This window comes from Stenella coeruleoalba, assembly GCF_951394435.1.
Source record: "Stenella coeruleoalba genome assembly, chromosome: 6".
NCBI lineage: Eukaryota > Metazoa > Chordata > Mammalia > Artiodactyla > Delphinidae > Stenella > Stenella coeruleoalba.
In genome coordinates this window covers 59,846,993-59,870,296 of record NC_137151.1, presented here as the reverse complement: position 1 = coordinate 59,870,296, position 23,304 = coordinate 59,846,993, and the positions used below count along the sequence as shown (strand labels likewise).

The window sequence follows — 23,304 nt, the reverse complement described above, 5'->3', positions numbered from 1 at the left end:
CATTTCTAAACGTTGACTATTCTCCCTTTGAAAATTTTTCCATTAAAAAAATAAACTACTGAGTTTTGCAAAAACTATTGTTAAAATTCAAAAAACTGATTAGGTTCCAAATAGCTCCTCTATCAAAAAGAGTGTTCTTTTTATGATGGAAAGATGGGGATTCATGTCCAAGAGGAGTGACATTCAAATCCATATAACTTTTAAACTCAATAGAAAAGTTGAAATGTTGTGTTTATATTTCAATTTATTTCTCATATAATAAAGGAGTTGAGGAGTTTAATCAATAACAAATTTGTTTCAATAAGAGAAAAGTTTGGTATAAAACATATTAATCTTTGAATTTTTTTTAGCAATTCCAGGGGAGCTGAAACTTTATGTGTGTCTGTGTAGGTGGGATGGTAGCTGGATATGTGCTTATGTACGTGTATATATGAACACACACATGCACACTCATGTTTCAGATTTCTAAATTATTATTAAAAACAGAATCTCTCAAGAAGAGTCATTCCAGAACATGATTGATGCAGCTGACATCTGCAGACTTGGTAAATGATAGAACACTAGAGAAATCTTGGCTCAAGTTTATTTTATTACATCTTTTATTTTTAAGTAGAGAATAGTCAGTGTTACATAACCAATCGGAAAAAGTATTGAATCTAAAACTACAGTGTGCTTCACCCTTAAAAATAATTGGATTTCAAACTGATAGTCCTATAAACATGTATTCCATAGTTGTAAGAGTTAACACAGCAGTATTGCATGTCAGTTTAGATAGTAATGATTAGAATGTTTTTACAATTATCATTGCATTATTCTATTAATCTTTGCACATCTGTTAAATAACATTTACAACACAACTATATAAATCCATTAAATAGATAAATGTTTTGATTATCTTTTATTGTTTATTTTTCATCTTCAGGGATTCATTACATTGACTATACCTTTCAAAACATAATCTACAGCTTAATTAAGGCTTGCAGTTATAAATTTTGAGCCAACATATTAAGAGAGAAGTTACTGCTTTTGGGGGTACAATATTACTAATGAATGTTTTGCTCTGCGACACCACTGCTGTTATAAAATTCTATGTCTATCCAAAAGAAACTCCTTGATTTCACTATTCAGAGATCATAAGTCAACTTTTTATGTACTACAAGCTTCTTAGGAACAAAATCCAAACCCATTGATGGCTGAGCAAATTTCACAGCTTATAGAAAAGACACATATCATTGTAATGTGTGAAATTTTAATCAAAAATGTTATGAAGGAGAAAGGTAAACTGACTGATAATTAATGTGTTCTGACATAGAGATTTAGCTGGCACATTTGTGGACTGTGCTGTGCTATATTAACTGTTCCATTGCTTAAGGACTGTCAGAGTTTGAGGTATTCCTATGCTATGGTTTCACCACTCAACACATTTTTCCTAGAGCATCGGCTTTGTCATGAATTGAAATGTAAAGTCATTTCTTCCTTGACTTTTCTATTAATATTTACTTAGGTGTCATGTGTGTCTCATGATAGAGTGTGTTATCTTCCTTTAAAAAGTAGCTTCATTTAAAATTAAACTATATAAGCATTGCTGTTAAAATGAATCACCTTGTGTTTTGTTTCTCTCCTATTTAAATATTATCCAGTGCCTTAAAGGTGAGAGTATTGAGTAAAACTAATTGAGGTAATGAAGAAATTAGGAACTGTACCCACATGTAACACATCAAAATAAAATATTGTCATATTATGCCACATATATTTCATAATTAAACAATACTTGCTTGACCTCACAAAGTAAACAAAATATTTCTGCATAAGCTCTGATTTTAAAAGGACATTTGCTATATATTTATGTTTTGGATGTAGCATCAAATTCATGAACTATTTATAAAATGCTGCTAAAATGCTAAAATGCCAGAAATTGGGTAAATAGTAAGTTTCATGCCAGACACTGGGTTAGACAGTGGCTCTATATTTCAGAGAGATTCTTCTGAAAATTATAGATTGGGTTCCTGGTTCTACTGTGTCAATCTCCTTTCAGAGATCTACTGCAAGCTCTCTCAGAGCACTGCCAGTATGGTTGTGCAGTAGACAAAAGACATACCTGAAAGGGGAAGACAGATATGTCACTTAAATTAAATAGGAAATGAATTGGCCAGCAAGTTGGCATGTCTGCTGAGACAAATCATGGACAACATGTCTCTCAACAACAAAACGTATTTGTTTTTTCTTGCCAACAGATTCATCACTGCCCAGGCAAAACAGGCAAAATACATTAGTGTCATGGTAAACTGATAAAGAGAAGTGCCTCAATCTAGCATCCTCAATGGCGAAAGTCTTAGGGCAGTATTGATCTGTGTTATATAAATCTTGTTTTCTGTCTGCAGAAGTGAATCAGGAATGACCCGTAAGGTTAACAAACATTGTAATGTCTTTCAGCTGGGGCAGATGCCTGTGAGTTCCACACATTGTATTTGGTCAAGTTCCATCTTGTCATTTTACCTCCAAGAAGCTTAACTAATTGCTGGCAATCATAAGAATGTTTGATGGAAGGAGAGAATTCCTACAATTTTTACCCCCTCTCCCATCTCCCCCCACCTATTTTTTTTTAAGTCTTAACAAGCAGTCAAAGCCAAGTAGCGGAAAACAATCAACACTGAATTAGTCAGCAGGAGTCTTCACTTAGTTGAAAGTTTATGTAATTGGCATGTCATGTTCCTGCCTTGCCAAGAACAGACCTGATTAAGCTGATGCACTTTGTTTCAGTAAAGTTTGACAAAGAAAGCTTCTCATCCTTTTGAGTTACATGTTAGGGTATGTGCTTCACATGATTTTCTTCTGTTCAGAAGGGACCACAGGCTAAATGTGTACTCTGTGAACTGATGAAATAAAAATTCTCACCAAACTAAAACTTGACAAAGTCAATGTTTTGGGGGAAAAAAGAGAGAATATCAGTAGTGAAAGATAATTATCAAAGAAAATTTATTAGCGAAAATTCAATTACCTATAATAACCTGCTTTATTTTATAGACAATGGACTCTTAAAGGAATGACAAATTCAATCTTATTTTATAGCGGGGGTTCACCTGACCACATATGCTTTCTTCACACGCAGTGTCTTATGCTTTTACTTATTAAAAGAAATTATCCCTGTAGCCTTAACAAATTTTTACAATGGAAGCTCTCTTTAGAGATTAATGAGCCATCTGAATTTTGTCTGCTAACTTTTTACAGTGCTTTATTAGGCTGTGAATGATGGATATTGCCCTTATTTGGAAAGTCAGCCTTTATGGTGAAAAAACAAATGCCTAGCATTAGAAGAGACCCTAAAAAGCTTATGATATTTCATTTGTATTTGCTCACACTAGTGTTCCTTTTGTCATAACCCTAAATCAAACGATAGATTTGAACTTGGCTTAGATTTTTAAAGCTAAAGGAGAGCAGTTGCTGAGGGAGCAGTCCACGCATCTCTTACGTCATAGTTGACAGTATAAAGGCAAGATTCAGGGAACTAATGGAGTTTCTTTTTCTTCTCCCTTTTTGTCATAGAAAGGTCAAGCTAGTTTTCAACATTTTTATGTATGTCATTCTCAATATAGCAACAGAATCTCTTATGGAAAACAATGTACGTAAATGTCTCCACAATGCTACTAGTCACCTGATCAAAAGCCAATGTTGAAAAACACTTCTAATGACTGTCTCTTATGCATCAGTGCACCTACTAATGAGCTGCCAGAAAAGGCTTTGTAAAGCTTTGCTAAGATAGAGCAGGAATGTGAGAAGCCTGAGATATAACTTCCCTGCTGTGATCCCTGCCTTTCTACTAACAGGGAGCCTAGACTTGGAGCTGCTAATGAGCGTGCTGGAAAGAGTGTCCAAACCAATGCAGGCTGGAGACAATTCACCTGTCTGCTTTCAGATCCGGGGTATGATGCATGACAGTAAGACACTCGGTAGTAGCTTTTCTTTAATAATTTAGATATTTATTGATTTTCCCTCTCGACTCCCATATTTTTATTTAGTCCCTACATTTTACTTTCTTTCAGTGATTTCCAGCACCATCAGAGAAAAAGAAATAAGGATTATTCCTTCTATCGCCTTACTTCCCCACCCACACACAGATAAGAAATTAGTGTCATTATGTCATATAATAGCAATATGGAATACTTAATTAGTTTTTTGCAGGGAAGAGAAATATATGCTTTTCAGAGGTGGTATTTATAAAATGAGTCAGTTGAAATTAATAGCTTTTAGAAGCCAACATAGCGCTTATTTGAATTAAAGCAATTCATAGTATAGCATATATTTTGACACTTAAAACAATGTACAGCATAAGTTAAGGACTTTTCTCCCTCTAGCAATGCCTTGTTCAACATCTTTATCCATAGGCAAAAACCAGCATGATCTTTATAAAGAACCCGTACTTAACTAGACTGGTAGAAATTCCTGGCCTATAAATGAAATAGTTAACTGTAGGATACCTTTCAAGTTCAATGCTAAGCTGTTCACATTACACATTTTGATGTTATGCTTCCTTTGAGTTTTCCTAGAGGCTATTTTATTAGTTAATTTTTTTAGTCAAACAAAATTACAGAATACAAACTGTGTAATTTCCCTAATTTGCAATGCCACAGTTATCCCAGAAAGAGACTCAACATCCCTATCCATTAATTACAATCCTGACTATCTTCTAGCATCCCAGGAGGCAGCCCGTGTGGTTCACGTGGGCTAGTGCTATCTGTCCCTTCCAGTTGCCAATCCTCCTATTTTCCACAGCTCACCCTTGCTTTTTCTTGGGTTGATGCAACATGCCATGGGAAATTGCAGGCTCCGTGGCAACTGGGGAGATAAGAATGCTGTATGCCTCGGCAGCCCCTTTTATCCAAGGATCTCCAAAGAGCTTTATAAAAATCTATTTTTTTAATCCTCTGGATACCCGCCATGAGATAGGTATTAGCCGACTTCACAGCTAGCAGAGCAGAAATCAGGGAGCATCTACCTGCATCTCAGCCGTGGATACCTCTTGCTATTGGATATAGTATAAGGAGAGAGCTTGAATTCTGAACCCAATTCTGACAATGTGGGCAGAGGATTGGAATACATCTTTCCTGCCAGGAAATTTATGAAGCCCCAAAGAAATTGAGCTGCACATAAGTACATTTTTTAAAGTGTTTTGAACACTAAACAGAACTACAAATAATATCATAAATATTTGAGGTAACAACTGTATTATAATAGTCCTGATTTGGAACTTTGTCACCAAGAAATCCTTACTTTCTTAAATTTGGTACTCCAAAGTACTGTATTTTAATTCTTTATTTGGTACACAACTGGCCAAAAGAATAGGGGGAATAGAGGTTAACCAGTAAAGATTTTGAAGCAAATCTCAGTTCTGTAGAGAGCTACCCAACATGTAAAAATTAACTTCTTGCTCTCAGGAGCCTTATAGTCTAAGAGGAAAGAGAAGAAATTGATGAGCTTATAAACATAAATGATATGTATATCATGAATATAACCTGCTACTGCTAAAAAGTTACATTTTGAGAATTTCACTATCTGTAGTTATAAAATATTGAGAAAAATGTCTCTTTTTCTGATGCTGTTTGTGGAATTCTTCCATTGCATATCCACATCTATTGGAAAAATAAATTCTTAATTAATACAGTATTTTCTTATTAAGTGATCTTGAAATACCATGGAATGTTCTATTAAGGTCTGCTGAGACACCCCAGGGAGCAAAGTAGATGTATTATTGTCATTGTCCTTTGGAATTTTACATATATAAAATTTTATTTTAGCACAAAGTTTTATCTTTTAATCTCAGATATTTTTCAAAATATATATAAATTTTAAATATATAATTTTCTTTGTTTTCTGATCTAAAATATTCTTTTCCACTCAGTGGTCAAATATTTCAGAACCTGAATAAATACCTAATAAATAAATTATCAAACCAAAAATGTAAGAAAACCTGCTTTCTGTTCTGTTTATTTTCTTCAGAATCTGAGCTTGTGCACATAAAGCACAATGTTATCTTAGCCTACCAATAGATAAGCTATATTCTTCTCTAAGCAAGTGAGTTAATTGACAGTAAGTTAGGCCCTTGGAAAGAGATGTTCGTTCTTTGAGCCACTGGGGTCCCATTATAGAAGTATTACATTGAGTGGTGCCTTACGCTCAGTTTAAATTTTTATATTTCTCTCTTCTATCAGTAAAATGTTTGAGGAAGCATCCTTAATACATATGCATTTATGTGTAAATTATGTATCTGCTTCTATACTCAATATATATATTCAAAATATACATAGAGAGTATTAAGAAGGATGAGAGAAGATAAAAATATGTTAATATTTTATTTATTTATTAATAAGGCAAATATATTTTGTTTCTAGTAATGGTATTAATTATAATATTTTATTAAATGATATGTAATTGGATATGATTCCTTATTTTTGGAAATCTTGGTTAAACTCTTGGTGGTATAGCAGTTTCTAAAGACTGGCTCTACATTCAGTTTATTTTGATAGTTGATTTTAATTGTTAACAGAGCTGGAAATAATACCTCACAGAGTTATTATGAAGGAAATACATTTATGAAATCATTATAGCGATTTTTAAATTCCACTCCCCAAAATAAGCAAATATTTTCATTTGAATGTTGATAGTAAATTTCCATCTGTCTGATGACAATTATTTTTGCATTTAGTTGAATTGTGTGTCATTTTAATATTTTTAATGGATAGCTTCAACATTGCTGAGATTCTTCATTTGGGAGATTTCAAAACATGTTAGAAAATTCTTTCCAAGATTTTTTTTCTTTTTAAGTGGACAGAATCACCTTAGCCACAGAAATCCAGAATGACAAATCATCTCTAAATATCTATTTTTATAATTCATTTTCATTATACGTTTCCTTTGAAATGAAGTTTCTCAACCACTGGTATAAAACACCTTTATTTAAAGGGATATAATGAGTCTGTTTATATTTGACAAAAAAGCCAGCTAGTTATCATACTGCTGGAATCATTTGTCATTATTAAAAACTTGCCTTTTTATAAAAAGTAAGCACACATCTCTTCTAAGACCTTTCTTATAAGATAACCAGTGAAGATTTCATGCTTATCTTCATGTTTCATGGCATTCTTCATTCAAGAATGCTTTAAAGATTCTACTTTTTAAATGGATTGCTTTTATGAAAATAAACCCCACTCTTTTTGTCTTGCAGTATGAAAACTGCAATTTGTTACAATATGCTGAAGGCAAACAACTGTGTAAGACCATCTCTTTCAACCACGTTGTAGAATCTCATTCTTTCCTCAGGCTGGAATATAGCAATGAGCCTCTCTCTTTTGGAACGGTGTTGATGTCTAGAAAACATAATTTCGTTCTGTTTCCTAGATTAAAAAAATGTTATTACAAGATCTGATATTTTTCCATATCTTAATTGCATGATATATCCACTTTGGAGACCATCAATCCAGACAGCCACAGATGGAGTGACGATGATTAGGAAGCCTAGGGATCTGAATAGAATTTTAGTTGGGGCTAAAACACTATCCAAATATAAAAATAATATAGGATAATTGAACATGTCACAAACATTAGGAGAATTCAGTACATTGGCTGGTCAGTCTGGTCATAAAATTAGTATACAGAAGTCAGTAGATTTCTCACATACTAAGGATATATTGGGTTAGAAAATCGAGTGACTAGTTGTCATTTTTAATATTAACACAAAGATATAACACCAAAAAGTAAACCTAAAGAGAAACATTCAAGATCTACATAACTAGAAGTTAGCATGTTCTGAGAGACATAAAAAGAAGACTTAAAAAGTGTAAAGAGCTATCTAGTTCTTAGAAGAAATGCAAATATGTAGGGGTATGGAAATAGTGGTTGCCTCTGGGAGAAGGAACACAGTCAGAGATGGGACGGTTATTTTTTAATATATATCTTTTTGATTGCTTAACTTCTTTTTTTATCCATGTGCAATTATTATTTTCAAATAAATATAATAGCTTATACTTGTGATATGCTTATTTTACATGGCAGTCAGTGTTCTAAGTACATTACATATATTAAATCATTCAAACCTCGCTACAGCCTCTTGAGTTGAATATCATTATTCTTATTTTACAAAGATTAAGAAACTGAGGCACAAATAGGTTATTAATCACAGGGCACACAGTAAGTGACTGGAATTTTTAACTCAAGTTGTCCGATAAACTGTCTAGGCCTTAAGTCCTAGCATATGTTTCCTCTGCAGAATAAATACGTCAAAAATTCTTTTTCCCCAAATTTGAGGTGATTTTAATAATTCAAAATAATCAAAGAAAATGTATACTTATGAACATATTGTTTAGATGTGCTAAATATTGAAGAAACAGTATTTATGCTGCAATAAGCACCAACCCTTCCCCAGACCAATAACAAGTACAAAACCAAAGTTCATGAGAATCCATGAAATCTCAGTCTGCATGCAGAAAATGTCTTCTATTTAATAAGGAAAAAATTAGAAAATTGTTACAAACTTTGTCTTAAAAACGATTTCTCATTATTTTCTAACATAGAACCCCCCAACCAATAACAGATACTTGTTCGTGCCTCTAGGGCTCTGCTCTGAGATGAGCTCGCCCCGCACCCCAACAACCTCATAACTAATTCTTCTCACCTTTAAGGTATGGGTTAGTCCCCCAGTGTCTAAAACTCTTAATCAGTTTAACACATTTTATTTATTTTTATTTTTTAACATCTTTATTGGAGTATAATTGCTTTACAATGGTGTGTTAGCTTCTGCTTTATAACAAAGTGAATCAGCTGTATGTATACATATATCCCCATATCCCCTCCCTCTTGCCTCTCCCTCCCACCCTCCCTATCCCACCCCTCTAGGTGGTCACAAACTACCTAGCTGATCTCCCTGTGCTATGTGGCTGCTTCCCACTAGCTATCTATTTTACATTTGGTAGTGTATATATGTCCATGCCACTCTCTCACTTCGTCCCAGCTTACCCTTCCCCCTCCCCGTATCCTCAAGTCCATTCTCTAGTAGGTCTGCATCTTTATTCCTGTCCTGCTCCTAGGTTCTTCATAAACTTTTTTTTTTTTTAGATTCCATATATATGTGTTAGCATACGGTATTTGTTTTTCTCTTTCTGACTTACTTCACTCTATATGCCAGATTATAGGTCTATCCACCTCACTACAAATAACTGAGTTTCATTTCTTTTTATGGCTGAGTAATATTCCATTGTATATATGGGCCACATCTTCTTTATCCATTCATCTGTCGATGGACACTTAGGTTGCTTCCATGTCCTGGCTACTGTAAATAGAGCTGCAATGAACATTGGGGTACATGACTCTTTTTGAATTATGGTTTTCTCAGGGTATATGCCCAGTAGTGGGATTCTGGGTCATATGGTAGTTCTATTTGTAGTTTTTTAAGGACCCTCCATACTGTTCTCCATAATGGCTGTATCAATTTACATTCCCACCAGCAGTGCAAGAGGTTTCCCTTTTCTCCACACCCTCTCCAGCATTTATTGTTTCTACATTTTTTGATGATGGCCATTCTGACTGGTGTGAGATGATATCTCATTGTAGTTTTGATTTGCATTTCTCTAATGATTAATGATGTTGAGGATTCTTTCATGTGTTTGTTGGCAATCTGTATATCTTCTTTGGAGAAATGTCTATTTAGGTCTTTTGCCCATTTTTGGATTGGGTTGTTGTTTGTTTGTTTGTTTGTTTGTTTTGATATTGAGCTGCATGAGTTACTTGTATGTTTTGGAGATTAATCCTTTGTCAGTTGCTTCATTTGCAAATATTTTCTCCCATTCTGAGGGTTGTCTTTTGGTCTTGTTTATGGTTTCTTTTGCTGTGCAAAAGCTTTGCAGTTTCATTAGGTCCCATTTGTTTATTTTTGTTCTTATTTCCATTTCTCTAGGAGGTGGATCAAAAAGGATCTTGCTGTGATTTATGTCATAGAGTGTTCTGCGTATGTTCTCCTCTAAGAGTTTTACAGTGTCTGGCCTTACATTTAGGTCTTTAATCCATTTTGAGTTTATTTTTGTGTATGGTGTTAGGCAGTGTTCTAATTTCATTCTTTTACATGTAGCTGTCTAGTATTCTGAGCAGCAGTTATTGAAGAGGCAGTCTTTCTCCACTGTATATCCTTGCCTCATTTATCAAAAATAACGTGACCATATGTGGGTGGGTTTATCTCTGGGCTTTCTATCCTGTTCCACTGATCTGTATTTCTGTTTTCATGCCAGTACCATACTGTCTTGATTACTGTAGCTTTGTAGTATAGTCTGAAGTCAGGGCACCTGATTCCTCCAGCTCCATTTTTCTTTCTCAAGATTGCTTTGGCTATTCGGGGTCTTTTGTGTTTCCATACAAATTGTGAAATGTTTTGCTCTAGTTCTGTGAACAATTCCATTGGTAGTTTGAAAGGGATTGCATTGAATCTGTAGATTGCTTTGGGTAGTAGAGTCATTTTCACAATGTTTATTCTTCCAATCCAAGAACATGGTATATCTCTCCATCTGTTTGTACCATCTTTAATTTCTTTTATCAGTGTCTTATAGTTTTCTACGTAGAAGTCTTTTGTCTCCTTAGGTAGGTTTATTCCTAGGTATTTTATTCTTTTTGTTGCAATGGTAAATGGGAGTGTTTCCTTAATTTCTCTTTCAGATTTTTCATCATTAGTGTATAGGAATGCAAGCGATTTCTTTGCATTAATTTTGTATCCTGCTACTTTACCAAATTCATTGATTAGCTCTAGTTGTTTTCTGCTTGTATCTTTAGGATTCTCTATGTATAGTATCATGTCATCTGCAAACAGTGACTGCTTTACTTTTTCTTTTCCTATTTAGATTCCTTTTATTTCTTTTCCTTCTCTGATTGCTGTGGCTAGAACTTCCAAAACAATGTTGAATAATAGTTTTGAGAGTGGGCAACCATGTCTTGTTCCTGATCTTAGTGGAAATGGTTTCAGTTTTTCACCACTGAGGATAGTGTTGGCTGTGGATTTGTCATATATGTCATTTATTATGTTGACATAAGTTCCCTCTCTACCCACTTTCTGGAGGGTTTTTATCATACATGTGTGTTGAATTTTGTTGAAAGCTTTTTCTGCATCTATTGAGATGATCGCAGGGTTTTTATTCTTCAGTTTGTTAATATGGTGTATCACATTGATTGATTTGTGTATATTGAAGAATCCTTGAATTCCTGGGATAAACCCCACTTGATCATGGTGTATGGTCATTTTAATGTGCTGTTGGATTCTGTGTGCTAGTATTTTGTTGAGGATTTTTGCATCTATGTTCATCAGTGATAGTGGTCTGTAGTTTTCTTTTTTTGTGACATCTTTGTCTGGTTTTGGTATCAGGGTGATGGTGGCCTCGTAGAATGATTTGGCAGAGTTCCACCCTCTGGTATATTTTGGAAGATTTTGAAAAGGATAGGTGTTAGCTCTTCTCTAAATGTTTGGTAGAATTCACCTGTGAAGCCATCTGATCCTGAGCTTTTGTTTTTTGCAAGATTTTTAATCACAGTTTCAATTTCAGCTTGTGATTGCTCTGTTTATATTTTCTGTTTCTTCCTGGTTCAGTCTCGGAAGGTTGTGCTTTTCTAAAAATTTGTCCATTTCTTCCAGGTTGTTCATTTTATTGGCATACAGTTGCTTGTAGTAATCTCTCATGATCCTTTGTATTTCTGCAATGTCAGTTGTTACTTCTCCTTTTACATTTCTAATTCTATTCATTTGAGTTTTTGCCCTTTTTTTCTTGATGAGTCTGTCTAATGTTTTATCAATTGTTTATCTTCTCAAAGAACCAGCTTTCAGTTTTACTGAACTTTGATATTGTTTCCTTCATTTCTTTTTCATTTATTTCTGATCTGATCTTTATTATTTCTTTCCTTCTGCTCACTTTGGAGTTTTTTTGTTCTTCTTTCTCTAATTGCTTTAGATGTAAGTTTGGATTGTTTATTTGAGATGTTTCTTGTTTCTTGAGGTAGGATTGTATTGCTATAAACTTCCCTCTTAGAATTGCTTTTGCTTCATCCCATAGGTTTTGAGTCATCATGCTTTCATTGTCATTTGTTTCTAGGTATTTTTTGATTTCCCCTTTGAGTTCTTCAGTGCTCTGTTGGTTATTAAGTAGTGTATTGTTTAGCCTCCATGTGTTTATATTTTTTACAGATTTTTTCTTCTAATTGATATCTAGTCTCATAACATTGTGGTCAGAAAAGATACTTGATAAGATTCCAATTTTTTTTAATTTACCAACTCTTGATTTGTGACCCAAGATATGATCTATCCTGGAGAATATTCTATGAGCACTTGAGAAGAAAGTTTATTCTGTTGTTTTCGGATGGACTGTCCTATAAATATCAATTAAGTCCATTTGTTTAATGAATTTTTTAAAGATTATATTTCCATATTTATTTTCATTTTGTATGATCTGTCCATTGGTTAAAGTGGAGTGTTAATGTCCCCTACTATTATTGTGTTACTGTTGATTTCCCCTTTTATAGCTGTTAGCATTTGCCTTAGGTATTGAGGTGCTCCTATGTTGGGTGCATAAATATTTACAATTGTTATATCTTCTTCTTGGATTGATCGCTTGATCATTATATAGTGTCCTTCTTTGTCTCTTCTAATAGTCTTTGTTTTAAAGTCTATTTGATCTGATATGAGAATTGTTACTCCAGGTTTCTTTTGATTTCCATTTGCATGGAATATCTTTTTTCATCTCCTCACTTTCAGTCTTTATGTGTCCCTGGGTCTGAAGTGGGTGTCTTGTAGACAGCATATATATGGGTCTTGTTTTTGTATCCATTCTGCCAGGCTATGTCTTTTGGTTGGAGCATTTAATCCATTTACATTTAAGGTAATTATTGATATGTATGTTCCTATTACCATTTTCTTAATTGTTTTGGGTGTGTTATTGTAGGTCTTTCCCTTCTCTTGTGTTTCCTGCTTAGAGAAGTTCCTTTAGCATTTGTTGTAAAGCTGGTTTGGTAGTCCTGAATTCTCTTAGCTGTTGCTTGTCTGTAAATGTTTTAATTTCTCTGCTGAATCTGAATGAGATCCTTGATGGGTAGAGTAATCTTGGTTGTAGATTTTTCCCTTTCATCGCTTTAAATATGTCCTGCCACTCCCTTCTGGCTTGCAGAGTTTCTGCCGAAAGATCAGCTGTTAACCTTATGGGGATTCCCTTGGATGTTATTTGTTGGTTTTCCCTTGCTGCTTTTAATATTTTTTCTTTGTATTTAATTTTTGATTGATTAATACGTGTCTTGTTGTGTTTCTCCTTGGAGTTATCCTGTATGGGACTCTCTGTGCTTCCTGGACTTGATTAACTATTTCCTTTCTCATATTAGGGAAGTTTTCAACTATAATCTCTTCAAATATTTTCTCAGTCCCTTTCTTTTTCTCTTCTTCTTCTGGGACCCCTATAATTTGAATGTCGGTGTGTTTAATGTTGTCCCAGAGGTCTCTGAGACTGTTCTCAGTTCTTTTCATTCTTTTTTCTTTATTCTGCTCTGCAGTAGTTATTTCTACTATTTTATCTTGCAGGTCACTTATCCGTTCTTCTGCCTCAGTTATTCTGCTATTGATTCCTTCTAGAGAATTTTTAATTTCATTTATTGTGATGTTCATCATTGTTTGTTTGCTCTTTAATTCTTCTAGGTTCTTGGTAAATGTTTCTTGTATTTTCTCCATTCTATTTCCACGATTTTGGATCATCTTTACTATCATTATTCTGAATTCTTTTTCAGGTAGACTGCATATTTCCTCTTCATTTGTTTGGTGTGGTTGGTTTTTACTTTTCTCCTTTATCTGCTGTTTGTTTCTCTGTTTTCTCATTTTCCTTAACTTACTGTGTTTGGGGTCTCCTTTTCGCAGGCTGCAGGTTCATAGTTCCTGTTGTTTATGGTGTCTTTCCCCAGTGGCTAAGGTTGGTTCAGTGGGTTGTGTAGGCTTCCTGGTGGAGGGGAGTAGTGCCTGTGTTCTGGTGGATGAGGCTGGATCTTGTCTTTCTGATGGGCAGGTCTGCATCCGGTGGTGTGTTTTGGGGTGTCTGTGACCTTGTTATGATTTTAGGCCGCCTCTGTGGTAATGGATGGGGTTGTGTTCCTGTCTTGCTAGTTGTTTGGCATAGGGTGTCCAAACACCCTAGCTTGCTGGTTATTGAGTGGAGCTGCATCTTGGCATTGAGATAGAGATCTCTGGGGGCTTTTTGCCATTTTATATTATGTGGAGCTGGGAGGTCTCTGGTGGACCAATAACCTGAACTCGGCTCTCCCACCTCAGAGGCACAGGCCTGACCCCCAGCCAGAGCACAAATTCCCTGTCATCCACACGGCTCAGAATAAAAGGGAGAAAGGAAGAAAGGAAGAAAGAAAGAAAGAAAGAAAGAGAAAGAAAGAAACAATAAATAAAATAAAGTTTTTAAAATAAAAAATAATTATTAAAAATAAAAAAATTAAGCACCTAATAAAAAAGAAGAAAAAAAGAGAGAGCAACCAAACCAAAAAACAAATCCACCAATGATAACAAGGGCTAAAAACTATAGTATAAAAACAAACAAAAAGAAAGGACACACAGAACACTAGGACAAATGGTAAAAGCAAAGCTGTACAGACAAAATCATATACAGAAGCATACACATACACACTCGCAAGAAGAGAAAAAGGAAAAATATATGTACATCATTGCTCCCAAAGTCCACCCCCTCAATTTGGGATGATTCATTGTCTATTCAGGTATTCCACACATGCAGGGTACATCAAGTTGGTTGTGGAGGTTTAATCTGCTGCTCCTGAGGCTACTGTTAGAGATTTTCCTTCCTCTTCTTTGTTTGCACAGCTCCTGGGATTCAGCTTTGGATTTGGACCTGCCTCTGTGTGTAGGTCACCTGAGGGCATCTGTTCTTTGCTCAGACAGGATGGGGTTAAAGGAGCAGCTGATTTGGGGGCTCTGGCTCACTCAGGCCGGGGGGAGGGAGGGGTACAGATGTGGGGCAAGCCTGCAGCTGCAGAGGCCAGCATGACGTTGCACCAGCCTGAGGCACGCCGTGCGTTCTCCCGGGGAAGTTGTCCCTGGATCACGGGACCCTGGCAGTTGTGGGGTGCACAGGCTCCTGGGAGGGGAGGTGTCGATAGTGACCTGTGCTCACACACAGGCTTCTTGGTGGTGGCAGCAACAGCCTTAGCGTCTCATGCCCTTCTCTGATGTCCTCGCTGATAGCCACGGCTCACGCCCGTCTCTGGAGCTCCTTTAGGCGGCGCTCTTAATCCCCTCTCCTTACCCCCCATGAAACAAAGAGGCAAGAAAAAGTCTCTTGCCTCTTAGGCAGTTCCAGACTTTTTTCCGGACTCCCCCCCAGTTGTCTGTGGTGCACTAGCCCCCTTCAGGCTGTGTTCATGCAGCCAACCCCAGTCCTCTCCCTGGGATCCGACCTCCAAAGCCCTCGCCTCAGCTCCCAGCCCCCACCCGTCCCAGCGGGTGAGCAGACAAGCCTCTTGGACTTGCAAGTGCTAGTAGGCACTGATCCTCGTGCGGGAGGATCCTCCGCTTTGCCCTCCGCACCCCTGTGGCTGCGCTCTCCTCCGTGGCTCCGAAGCTTTCCCCCGCTCTGCTACCCACAGTCTCCACCTGCGAAGGGGCTTCCTAGTGTGTGGAAACCTTTCCTCCTTCACAGCTCCCTCCTACTGGTGCAGGTCCCATCCCTATTCTTTTGTCTCTATTTTTTCTTTTTTCTTTTGCCCTACCCAGGTACGTGGGGAGTTTCTTGCCTTTAGGGAGGTCTGAGGTCTTCTGCCAGCATTCAGTAGGTGTTCTGTAGGAGTTATTCCACACGTAGATGTATTTCTGATGTATTTGTGGGGAGGAAGGTGATCTCCGCACCTTACTCTTACGCCACCTTGAAGCTCCTCCTCAGTTTAACACATTTTATAATTATTTTTCTCTAATGTAAAGTTCTTATCATACTCAAATATAATGTGAGATATACCTGGACATCATATATTTTTTTAACATCTTTATTGGAGGATAACTGCTTTACAATGGTGCGTTAGTTTCTGCTTTATAACAAAGTGAATCAGTTATACATATACATACATCCCCATATATCCTCCCTCTTGCGTCTCCCTCCCACCCTCCCTATCCCACCCCTCTAGGTGGTCACAAAGCCCTGAGCTGATCTCCCTGTGCTATGCAGCTGCTTCCCACTAGCTATCTATTTTACATTTGGTAGTGTATATAAGTCCATGCTACTCTCTCGCTTCGTCCCAGCTTACCCTTCCCCCTCCCCATGTCCTCAAGTCCATTCTCTGTCTGCGTCTTTATTCCTGTCCTGCCCCTAGGTTCTTCAGAACTTTTTTTTTTTTTAGATTCCATATATATGTGTTAGCATATGATATTTGTTTTTCTCTTTCTGACTTACTTCACTCTGTATGACAGATTCAAGTTTCATCCACCTCGCTACAAATAACTCAATTTCATTTCTTTTTATGGCTGAATAATGTTCCATTGTGTATATGTACCACATCTTCTTTACCATTCATCTCTTGATGGACACTTAGGTTGCTTCCATGTCCTGGCTATTGTAAATAGAGCTTCAGTGAACATTGTGGTACATGACTCTTTTTGAATTTTGGTTTTCTCAGGGTATATGCCCAGCAGTGGGCTTGCTGGGTCATATGGTAGTTCTATTTTTAGTTTTTTGAGGAACCTCCATACTGTTCTCCATAGTGACTGTATCAATTCACATTCCCACCAACAGTGCAAGAGGGTTCCCTTTTCTCCACACCCTCTCCAGCATTTATTGTTTGTACATTTTTTGATGATGGTACCTGGCCATTCTTGCTCATATTTTTCTCTTAGAAATATTTTCATGTACGTGATTTCTCTGTTTTTCTAATTTTTATCAAATTTCTTGATAAATGGCTTAATTTTCCTATTATATTTCCTATACTACCCATACTACCCACATAGTATGGAACTCAGTGAATTATTTAATAAATATTTATTAACTGTATTTTATGTACATGTCTGCTAGATGTTGAGGTTGTTATGGAAATGAATATGATATTACTACTTGCTGTCTGGGAACTTAAAATTTTGTAGAGAAGGTGTTTGAAAGTTAAACGTTATATTGAGGGTTAAACATAACAAAAAGCAACTGTGAAATGACTAAATATCTTAGTGTAATAGTCAGTCCAAGGCCATCCTCCTTACCTTGGTTTTTTGACTCCTGATATTACAAATTACATACATGTTTCTAGCATTTTTAATACAGTTAAAAAGTTCCTTCTAAACAGCATGACATGTAATGTTTAAGTCTAAAAATATGTCAGTCTTATATAATGTGCATCTGTTTCACAATGTTCATTTTTAACCATTCTCTTGTGATTAGATATTCAACTTACATTTGTTTCAACTCCTTTGTCTGTTATGATCCCAAATACTTATGATTTGTTCTTTGTTTTAAATCATGTAGGATAAATTCCAAATGGCTAAATACCAAAGCAGCACATATCAAAATAAAACATGGCTTAGTTTTTTCCTTTTTCTTCTTGGGTGTAATTCCATGGTGCAGGTGATAGGGCTATCATTTTAAGGAAACTCAGTATGTGTGTGCATGTGTGTGTGTGTGTGTGTGTATGTGTGTATTAAACCTCTATAACATAAAGTAGGAAGCTTGTGTTTTAGAAATACTTTATGCAGCAATAAGTAATGGAGAAATAAAATATTTGATCCATACTTACTATGTACTTTCTGTATACTGTATACAAGCTATCTTTGAGGATATGGGACATTTTAGGGTGCCTTTATCAAGCTACATCATGTAAACAACAAAATATATATGCTAAAATTGACAGTATTCTGCAAAGGAACAGTGAATTGTCAATATATGATTCTGCTGCTAATGAACAGAGGATTCCACAAGATTGGTTGCCATCTTCTCCATGTAGCTTCCTTCCTTGGCTTGAAAATATGTCCCCTACATATGTAACTGTACTTTAAAAAGAAATATTTGAAAGTACAGAAAGACATAACATTAAAAGTGAGTTTTCCTATCAACTCTTTCCACTGCTTTCCACCTTAGTAACACTAAGTACTAAACTCTCAATTCTACTAATCTGTCAATCATAAGTGGCTTCTATTGGTTTCTCATTAAGAAAGACAAAGAATTGATCTCACTAATATTTTCTTCTTTTTAAACTCCTTCAAAGTTTGTGAATTATATTTTTATCTTTAGTTATATGGGTTACCTCTAAAGCTCTAATCCTATTCTTAACATTTTATTTCTTAATCCATAGCTTTTTGGTATTATATATAACTCATGTACACATGAGAAGATGTTGATACTCTTTTTCCCCATGCCTCTTTCTTGTACTCCTCCCAACTTTTGTTAGCTGTTTCTATTTTCCGTCCTTCCTCCCTCCCTCCCTTCCTTCCTCCCTTCCTTCCTTCCTTCCTTCCTCCCTCCCTTCCTTCCTTCCTTCTTTTCTTTTATCTAATTTTATACTATATAATAATAGTATATATAATATAATAACATAGTATAATAAAATTTATGTATATTTATATAGAATAATTTAGTTTTCTATACTTTGTATCTAGATTAATTCTGAAAATTGCTGTGATTAGTATTTGAAATATTATTATTATAAAAATAATGAGTTCTGTAGAGTATAGAATGCAGTATGTAGTCATTGGTTCTGTAGAAAAGCAAGTACAGTTTTTTGAACTAAATATATTTCTCTTAAAGAGACATAATCTAAATGTCAAAGTCAAACATCTTTTATTATCTTACAATCAATCAATACCCCAAAATTTGGGGCTGTGACTTTCTTGAACAGATAGAGTTTCTAATTATATAATTTTCTCATTAAAAATAGAACTATATACTCTTTTTTTTTTTTTTTTTTTTTTTTGCGGTACACGGACCTCTCACTGCTGTGGCCTCTCCTGTTGTGGAGCACAGGCTCCGGATGTGCAGGCCCAGCAGCCATGGCTCACAGGCCCAGCCGTTCCACGGCATGTGGGATCTTCCTGGACCGGGGCACGAACCTGTGTCCCCTGCATCGGCAGGCGGACTCTCAACCACTGAACCACCAGGGAAGCCCAAAAATAGAACTATATACTCTTTATACTACTGGATGCATCATGAAATTTGGACAAACTACTTTCTAGGACTTAAAGTACTCCTGGGTCAGACCAACTATATTTTGGATCTCATATCTTTCATTCTCTTACATTTCATTTTCTAGAATATTCTAATATTTTAAAGCAGTAGATGAGTGGTGAACTTCTTGTGCCCTTGCAATTTCAAAAAAATGTTCCTTATTTCACTGTACTCCCACCCACTGGTATGCTGAAGCTGGCTCATACCAGCTCACAAGTGCTGACTTCTTAGCATTTCTTCCCAGTTCTGTGACCTCACTTTTGGTGGTTTGAAATTGGTCATGAGGGAGTATTTATTCCATAGAAATAATAAAATGCTACAAATCAGGTTGGCTATTTTTTGAGAGCTGGTTTTTGTCAAAAAAATTGAGCATACCACTTTTCCCACCAGGTTGAATATAGAATTTTAGATTCAAAATTCCTTTCAGTACATATTTAGAAGCTCTGGAAAATATTTATCTATTGTTTACTTATTTTCTCTTATTGGTTCTTACTGGCTCTTTTTTTCTCATATATTTTCTTTTCTCTTTTATTATCTTTGAAATGCTTTGAGTATTGTTTATCTACTTAGATAGAATGTAAACTCCATGAGGGCAAAGTTGCTTTCTTATTCATTATCATGACAAATTCATGAGGATGATTATGTAGCACTTAGTAAGCACTCAACATGCATTTGACTAATGAATGCATCAAATCCTGTTAGAAAAATTTGTTCTTCCCAAATTTATTTGCCGTGTCTTTTTAGCTTTTGCTCACTTGTTCAGTCTCTTTGATGTTTTACTCTGTGTTCAGAGTTTTTCAGTAAATTCAATAAATTGCTATTATTATTATTATTATTACTACTACTACCTCAGCAATCTGTTCAGTTTTAGGAGCTATTTCTTATTCTCTGCTCCTTTTTCATAGGAGCATATTCTTGTGTTTTGGTGCAATGTCATCTCAATGCTATTTGAGAGGGTACCTTTGGAATTCTTTTAGCATCTCTTTTCCTTTTAATTTTCTCTTCCTCCTCTGATATTAGTCTTTCTGTCTCTGTCTTGTCATTCTTTAGTGATTGGCTTTTATTTATGGATGAAGAACTAGTTTTATTAATATAGTAGTTCATGTGGGCTTCTCTTACTATTACTGTCCCCTCACCTGATTTAAGAGGAAGGACCACAAAACCGATGTGAGTAGATACAGTTTGTTAGCAGTCGAAGGGCTTCATTTTGATCTAGCAGACAAGAGCCTTGCCACACCCCGCTCCATGCCATATGTCAATATTGTAAGGTCCTACTCTATTCTGGGATATATATATATATATATATATATACACATACATACATATATATGTATATATATATATTTATTTATTTATACTTACATAAAATTTTAAAATTTGCTGACCCTTCTTTATGCATAGGTTTGATTTCACATGCTTTCACTTCTAAGAAATTTACAAAATGATTGATCCTCTGACATTCTTGTTCTCCTCTTCCTTATAACTTCTACCTCAGAATTTTAAAGTATTTTTTCACATTTATACTCCTTTATAGTCAATTCAGTGAGTCTTAATGAGAGGAGGTCATTAAAATATGTGCTCAGTTCTCTGTCTTGAATCATATGGTTGATTACATCTTAATAACTTCAACAATAATTTGAATTCTATTTGGAAGATTTTTCACTTCAAGGAAGTAGATCTCCAGTAAGATATCAGATATTTGTGAAGAACAGGATTTGCATTATCCAATTTTGCAACTAATAGTATTATATGTATACTCTGGGATACAACTGTAAGTGAAAATTATCTACAATTCATCTTATTATCTCAAACTTAATACATTTTTAGGAAAATGGGGATGCAGGAGAAGAGTTTGGAAAGTGTGGATTTCACACTTAAAAAAAACCATCTATTTAATATCAAAGTCCTATGTAGTTGGTTCATTTAGGCCTATGACGTTGGGCTCTCATGTGGAAAAATGTGTGTTAAGTTAATAATAGAAAATCAAATCTTTTTCCTTTGGAAATATTTTAGACTCTTATGGATATTTAAGCAATCATAATTGCTTAGTGAGTTATAACAAGAGAATACTTAACTAAAACCTCTAAGTTATATTTGGTTGCCTGTTGTGCTTCGACACAAGAAGGGGTTATTGGCTGTTAAGATTCTTTATTGGCCCTGCTTCTAGAGTTCCTGGAACTTTTCCTCTATTAATAAATACCCTTAGCTTGAATTTAACTATGACAAATGATCATTGGCATATCTGTTCGTTTCCAGTAATCGAGCAGGCAGTCTATAACTCCACGTAATACAGATTTGTTGTGTTATAACAATCTAATTATATTAATGCCATTCATTTTCAACACTATCTTCTGATTGTGATGTCTCCTTGGCTTCTGGAAAAGATGTAAATCTATTACTTGATCCAAACAGCACATATACAATGGTCTTCTGGATTGCTGCCATAATCAACATATTCAGAAAATGAGGACTTTAAAATATCTGTCTCTAAGAGATCTGAATCTCTAAAGTTTTGGTTCAAAGAAAATGTTTCTAGGGTCACACTACTAGATGGATCAATCTGAGCTATTTACCGTTTCTAAGTTCACTGTCTTTTTTCACCTCTAAAACAAATGAATTTTACTAATTACTATTTTATATATCTTCTAGCTTTAAATTTCTATGATTGTAAGATTCAAAGCTGGTAACACATAAAACAATAATATATATTAACATATAATGTATAAACCTAAGAAGGATATTTAAATTTGGATGTATTGCCTCATATATGTTTAAAATTATGCAAACAACCCTGGGTTAGTGCTAAAAGTTTACACTTGAAAACTCTTGAAATTTTATGAATGTAAAGCTTTCTTGAAATTTTTCTTCAATTTTGGCAAAAATTTGATTATTTTTCAATGTAATACTAAAGAACATATTATATGCCAGAAAAATTATCAGTAAAAGTTGAAATCAGCTAGTAATTTCATTAAATGAAATGGGAAATCAGTGGCACAAAAGGTGATAAGTAAATGCTTCTTTCATGTTCTCATTTAACTCATAAATAATGCCATTAGAACTTTGTCTTAAATGTTTATTGAGACCATGCACTCTTTGAGAACTTTCAAACTTTTCTCTCCTTGTGCTTAAATGTTCAATTTCATTAATACAGACTTGAAATGAGTAATAAAGTATAAATATTTTACAGAATCAAAGTTCTAAGAAGGGACTATGAAACAGTTGATGTACTTCTTAAAGTAGTTCCCTCCAAATTAATTTAAATTGGCTCTGGAATGAGCACTGAAAATTTGCTTAAGGACCATAAGAAAAATGTAATTATAGGTGGCAGAGCATCCGACTTAGGGGAGCTGTCTGGTGGGGTGTTTGGTGTTCATCCAAGTTTTCTCTAACAACTTTATTAATTATCTGGAAGAAGAAGTAAACAGCATGTTAATTAAATTTGCAGCTGATAATAATTGGGAAATGTTGCCAACTCCAATGCAAAAACAAAAAAGAAAAGAAAAGAAGAAAAAAGAAAAACATATTGGGTTGATATATGATCTGAACTATAAGAAAACAAGAAAGATGACAAATATGATAGAGGAAAATAAAAGAATATAATGAAGAATCTCAATCATAAATCTATGAAAAGAATACATTAATAAACACTTTTAAAGATTTATATAGCTAGTAATATAACTAATAAGTATTGTAAACTTAAATGTGGTAGAGTATGTATGTGACCATCTGTAATGCTTTCATATCTTGAATGTAGGGATCATCAATGATCAATTCAAAAGGAAGCCTTAACACAGAGGATGCATGAAATCATGGTGGTTGAGATTTGGAGAGATCAGTGTGATGACCAAGGTAAGAGTATTGTTTATCAAACTGAGTCATGTTTAGGCTTTCTTCTATCTAATCTTCATTTGAACACTGTATCCACCAGCCTTTGCACAGTCTTTATTTTTGAAGGCTAACCATTGGGATTTTTTTTAAAAATGCTAGATTTCTTGCTTTTTGAATGACAACTGTATTATGTGCCGTATGTCATGCATACTGTCAGGGTTTTTTGCTCACAAAGAATAGTTTCTGTCATGTATTCAAGCCTAGATAGCCA

The 23,304-nt window shown here is 35.1% G+C and overlaps 1 long non-coding RNA gene across 1 annotated transcript in view; it reads left to right on the top strand.

Moving 5' to 3' along the window:
* LOC307188094 overlaps positions 1-23,211 on the top strand; it is a 49,330-nt gene extending 26,119 nt beyond the window's left edge. Inside the window, exon 4 of the long non-coding RNA XR_013828802.1 lies at positions 22,960-23,211. This is a non-coding gene — a long non-coding RNA (uncharacterized lncRNA). The remainder of the gene's footprint in view (positions 1-22,959) is intronic.
* The last annotated feature ends 93 nt before the right edge of the window (positions 23,212-23,304 follow it).